Source organism: Peromyscus eremicus, chromosome 4 (assembly GCF_949786415.1).
Source record: "Peromyscus eremicus chromosome 4, PerEre_H2_v1, whole genome shotgun sequence".
Classification (NCBI taxonomy): domain Eukaryota; kingdom Metazoa; phylum Chordata; class Mammalia; order Rodentia; family Cricetidae; genus Peromyscus; species Peromyscus eremicus.
This window is the reverse complement of record NC_081419.1, coordinates 121,139,760-121,145,759: the sequence shown is the minus strand read 5'-3', so window position 1 is coordinate 121,145,759 and position 6,000 is coordinate 121,139,760.

The window sequence follows — 6,000 nt, the reverse complement described above, 5'->3', positions numbered from 1 at the left end:
GACTTCCTTACAAATTCTTGCCCGGGAGGTTTGAACAAAGTTTTTTGCTTTTGCAACGGGAGATTTGAACAGGCATTTTACATTTTCAATTATGGGACATTAGGAGGTTTCTGGTCTCTCCTCAGCTGGCTTTAACAGGTGTCTCTCCTTCATTTGACACTGGCCCCCAAATCAGAACTGCACCTGCCTGGTTAGCGCGCATTGAGGTGGGCAATTTCTGATAGCAACTTTCCTCGGGGCTTGTGTTTGTTTTAGCCAGTCAGTGAAAAACAAGATCATTTACAACAGCTTTTCCATAGCTCCTTCAGAGAGATTTTCTCCCACTGATCTCTCATTTTGCTTGTTCCTTCCTTCCCCAGATGCAGAGCTTCAAGTATCTGTGGCTCTGTACCTCTGCTAGCTGCCCTTGGAAGTAGGGGCTTTTTTTTCTCCCCCCGAATCTGCCTCAAATTCTAGCAGCTTTTTCAGGTCATATTTTTCTGGGGAGGAATCGGTCCCTTCTGTTTCTTTAGAGTCTTTCTCCCAGACAGTTCCCAGTTTGGTCTCAGTTTATCCCCTCTACCCCAGAAACAGTTTCCAACACTACAGTGGCGGCTTTCCCTGCTACTGAAGGTAGGGTTTTTTGTCCGTTTGTTTTCTGGGTCTGTGTGGTTTGCGTACAGACTGAAAATCTAACAAGGGAGGTTTTTGCCATTTCTAAACTCCCATTAGGACAGGCGTTTTACTTCATCAGGCCTTCACCTGACCCAGTCCCCCAGTGGGTTGCGTTTGCTTGTCTGGGTGCTCAAGGACAGAGCTTATGCCAGAGGCAATCACCCCTCAGGGCTACACTCCCTCATCTCAGGGGAGTCAGTTGAAACAAAGCTTTTCTCAAAGAGGTATTTTCTCTGACAGAAAAGAAAGCTTTACTCCTGGATAGTTCTGTTCTGCCCTGGCTGGGCTCTTTCCCCAGACAGCCTTCTGACTCAGCACAACTGCTTCAGACACAGTTCAGCTTTACTGTTTTCCCAGAAAGGTCCTTACTGATAGGAAAGCTTTTTTCAGATGTCTTTTTGCAGCAGTGGACCTACCAACCCGGGACTTGTAGGAAAGCAGACAACTGTGCTGTTCCCACTGGCTTTAGCTTTGGTTGTTCATTAGCAACCTTCCCCTGGGTCCTGCACCTTCCTGCCTCAGCTCTGTGCTCCAGGAAGTTTGCAACTGCAGGAACCCTAGTATCCCTGAAATGCACTCCAACTCAGAGATGCTGGCCAGTCGCCTCTGGGTTTTTGGTCAGAAGTGAGGATACAATGCTAACAGTTTGCATTACTTGAGGGGATCTTTGCGTTAGGACAATTAGGAGCACCTTTTCATTCTGAAACGCTCACTCAGAAACAAAACCCTTGATGCCTCAGCTGGGCATAACTGAAAAGCTTGGCTTTTTGGCTTTTCTCAAGTAAAGTTTCTGGCCCTTTTGGGCTCTCTGTAGCTCTTTACCCACACTCTCCCAGCGTTTCCCTCAGGGTACTCTGACCCACTGTCTTTTACTAGCTTGAAGAGACAGAGCTTAGAAGAGGTTTTTAGGAACTTGTCCCTGCCTCCTGCATTGCAGGGAGGATTTTTAAAGCTTGAAAGAGAACTTGGAGAGGTTTTGCTGTCTTAAGTTTGTTGTTTTCCCTTAGAGCTAATCACAGGTGGTCCCCATACTAATCTTCAGGTGATTCTAATTTTTTGTCCTTCTGAGAAAGTTAAAGGCTTTAGTCTTTAAGTTTGAGAGCTTTTAGTTTGAGAAAGATTAAGACTTTTTAGAGTTTTTTCCCCCAAATTTTCCAAGAAAAGCTTTAAGAGAAAGGTTTTTTCCCAAAAGAGAAAGACCAACTTTAAACTTTTTGGCTTTTTACATCCCCATTTTTGCCTCAGGGAGAAATCACTTTCTCCTGCTGCTTGGACTTAGCATTTCAGCTGTCCCAGGTCAAAAGCTTCCATAGGAAACTTTTTCCCCATAAGCTCAGAGAAGAGCTTTTTTACTACCCAAAAAGCCCAAAGAAAGATTTTTTTTCCCAGTTTGCGTTTATATCCCCCAAAGTTAGAAAATTGAAGAGTTTTTCTGTCTAGTTGCCTTACTTATTTTTTCTTACAGTCTTACACTTCTAAGTTTTTCCTACACTATTCTACTACCCTATGCCTTATTTTTCACAGATAGAAATTGAGAAAGGGATAGAAGATAGAAAATTTTGACAGAAGAGAATTTCGCTGCAGCATCGGACATCCTTCCAGTCCGCTTTCCTTTTCTCTCGAGGATAAAACCCCTGCCTCTCAAAAATATATATATATAAAATATATATTTTCCATAACACCGGCATGCCTCATCCACTGGCAGGGCTGAACTCAGCACTTTCGCCAAAAACTCTGTAATAAAACTATTATTTTCCTTTATCTTTAGTCCCTATTACTTTGTCTTTAGTCCCTGTTCATTTGTCTTTAGTCCCCCCTTTTTTTTAGTCCCCCCTTTTTTTCTTTAGTCCCTTTTTTCTTTTTTCTTTAGTCCCTGTTCATGGCGCCATTCTGTGGGGCGTTTACCCAACCACCCCCACAGTTCCCCAGAGTTTTCTTGAGTGCGAGCAGCAGGAAATATTAGATAGAAGGATTTATTGCGGAGAATATTGCAGAGGTAAACAGATAGAAAATAAAGGATAGCCTCGAGAGGGCCTGGAACCTATTCCAACGGGCCCCGACTGTCTCTGCCCCAGGGTTTTTATAGAGACGCCAAGGGGTGGAGCAAAAGACCTCCCCCCCCAGCACAGCCAAGTGCAGACCATCTCAGACACCTGCACTCAGGCCCGTGGTCTAATCATCCTCTATGTGGACCTGCTGGGTAAAGCCACGAGGAACCCGAGAATGGGCTCCCACAACACCTTAAAACAGAAAGTATTTTTTAAATCAGTAGCATTTCTCTATATTGCTAATAAATACCTGGACTATGAAGTTAAAAGAAGAATATCTCAATGATGTTACCATCGAAAAGAATATCAGGAGTCAACAAGATGGGTCACTGGGTAGGGGTGCTTGCCACCAGGCTTGATGACCTGGGCTTGACTCTCAGAGCTCCAAGAACATGGTAGAAGGAGAGAACTGAATCTTGCAAGTTGCCCTCTGACTTCCACATGCACACCGTGACATAAATACACAAATAAATACAACAATCAGTCAATCAATAGAATATTAAATACTTAGGAATGAATCTAACAAAATTTTGAAACTTCTTTGCAAAAAAATTATAACACTTTTTTTAAAAAGGCCTAAATATGTAAAGCACAGCCCCACATTCATAGGTTGAAAATTTCAATATCATAGAAACACCAATCCTGCACCAAACTAATATATAGCTTCATTGCTGTCCCCATTAAAATACTAGCACACAGATTCTAAAATGTGCATGGAAGGGCAAAGGACCCACAATAAGCAATAGCTGAGATGCTGTTGAACAAGAAAGTAGACAGTAGTTGGCTCCACTCACCACCAGGACTTAAGATGATACTATGCACATGTGAGGGCATTTGGTGGTAAGATCTGTCACACACCATTTATCACAAGGTTGACTGGCTGATCTGGTTGGCTATATGAGTGACACCTTCCTCCCTCACTACTTCATATTCATCCTTCCTGTCAATGCTGGCTTGATGGAGGATGGCCTTCTCCTACAGAAGGGGATTATTCCCCAGTCAAGATGTGTGAGTAACTACACTTCCTGCTAGAACCTCCAGACAACCAAACAAGCTCTCCAGGTCCCTTTAGAAGGGACCATTAGTTAGTTAGGATTGTTTTTAGAGAGAGAAAAAATAATCATAATAAACTAATTAAAGCAGCATAGGATGATTCAAGGATAGGTGAGTAGATTAATAGAGTAGGACAGAATGCTTAGTGGTTTGTTTGTTTGTTTGTTTGTTTGTTTGTTTGTTTTAAGACACAGTCATTATGTAACCCAGGCTGGTCTCAAACTTGTGGTAATATTCTTCCACCTCTGCCTCCCAAGTTCTGGGATCACAGGTATGCACCACCACTCTTACACCTGTCAGAATGGCTAAGATCAAAAACACTGAAGACACCTTATGCTGGAGAGGATGTGGAGCTAGGGGAACTCTCCTCCACTGCTGGTGGGAATGCAAGCTTGTACAACCACTTTGGAAATCAATATGGCGCTTTCTTAGAAAATTGGGAATCCATCTCCCCCAAGATCCAGCTATACCACTCTTGGGCATATACCCAAGGAATGCTCAACCACACCACAAGAGCACTTGTTCAGCTATGTTCATATCAGCATTGTTTGTAATAGCCAGAACATGGAAACAACCTAGATGCCCTTCAACTGAAGAATGGATAAACAAAATGTGGTACATATACACAATGGAATACTACTCAGCAGAGAAAAACAATGACATCATGAGGTTTGCAGACAAATGGATGGATCTAGAAAAAATCATCCTGAGTGAGGTATCCCAGACTCAGAAAGACAAACGTGGTATGTACTCACTCATAGCAGGATACTAGATGTGGAACAAGGATGACTGGACTGCTACTCACATCACCAGGGAGGCTACCTGGAAAACAGGACCCCAAGAAAGACACGGGGATCGCCCAATGACAGAGAAATGGAATGAGATCTACATGAACAGCCTGGACATGAGTGGGGGTAGTGAAGGGCGAGGGTCAAGGGAAAGAGAGCTTGGGTGAGCGGGAGATCCCAGCTGGATCAACAACAGAGAGGGAGAACAAGGAATAGGAGACCATGGTAAATGAAGACCACATGAGAATAGGAAGAAACAAAGTGCTTGAGAGGCCCACAGAAATCCACAAAGATACCCCCACAACAGACTGCTGGCAATGGTCGAGAGACAGTCTGAACTGACCTACTCTGGTGATGGGATGGCCAAACACCCTAATTGTCGTGCTAGAAACCTCATCCAACTACTGAGGGATCTGGATGCAGAGATCCATGACTAGGCCCCGGGTGGATCTCTGGGAGTCCAATTAGCGAGAATGAGGAGGGTTTATATGAGCGAGAATTGTTGAGACCAAGGTTGGATAAAGCACAGAGACAAATAGCCAAACGAACCGAAACACATGAAATATGAACCAATGGCTGAGGGGTCACCAACTGGATCAGGCCCTCTGAGTGGGTGAGACAGTTGATTGGCCTGATCTGTTTGGGAGGCATCCAGGCAGTGGGACCGGGTCCTGTGCTCATTGCATGAGTCGGCTGTTTGAAACCTGGGGCCTATGCAGGGTCCCTTGGCTCGGCCTGGGAGGAGGGGACTGGACCTACCTGGACTGAGTCCACCAGGTTGATCTCAGTCTGTGGGGAAGGCTTTGCCCTGGAGGAGATTGGAATGGGGGGCGGACTGGGGGGAAGGTGAGGGGGGCGGGAGGGGGAAGAACAAGGGAATCTGTGGCTGATATGTAGAACTGAATTGTATTGCAAAATAAAAATTAAAAAAAAAACACTGATGACAGCTTATGTTGGAGAGGATGTGGAGCAAGGGGAACACTCCTCCAGTGTTGGTGGGAATGCAAACTTGTACAGCCACTTTGGAAATCAATATGGTAGTTTCTCAGAAAATTGGGAATCAATCTTCCTCAAGACACAGCTATACCACTCTTGAGCATATACCCAAGGGATGCTGAATCATACCACAAGGACACATGCTCAACTATGTTCATAGCAGTATTATTTATAATAGCCAGAACCTGGAAACAACCTAGATCCCCCTCAACTGAAGAATGGATAAAGAAAATGTGGCACATATACACAATGGAGTACTACTCAGCAGAGAAAAACAATGACATCATAAAATTTGCAGGCAAATGGATGGAACTAGAAAATATCATCCTGAGTAAGGTAACCCATACTCAGAAGGACAAACATGGTATGTACTCACTCATAAGTGGATACTAGATATAAAGCAAAGGATGGCCAGACTGCAACCCACAGCTCCAAGGAGGCTAGTTAGTAAGGACCCTAGG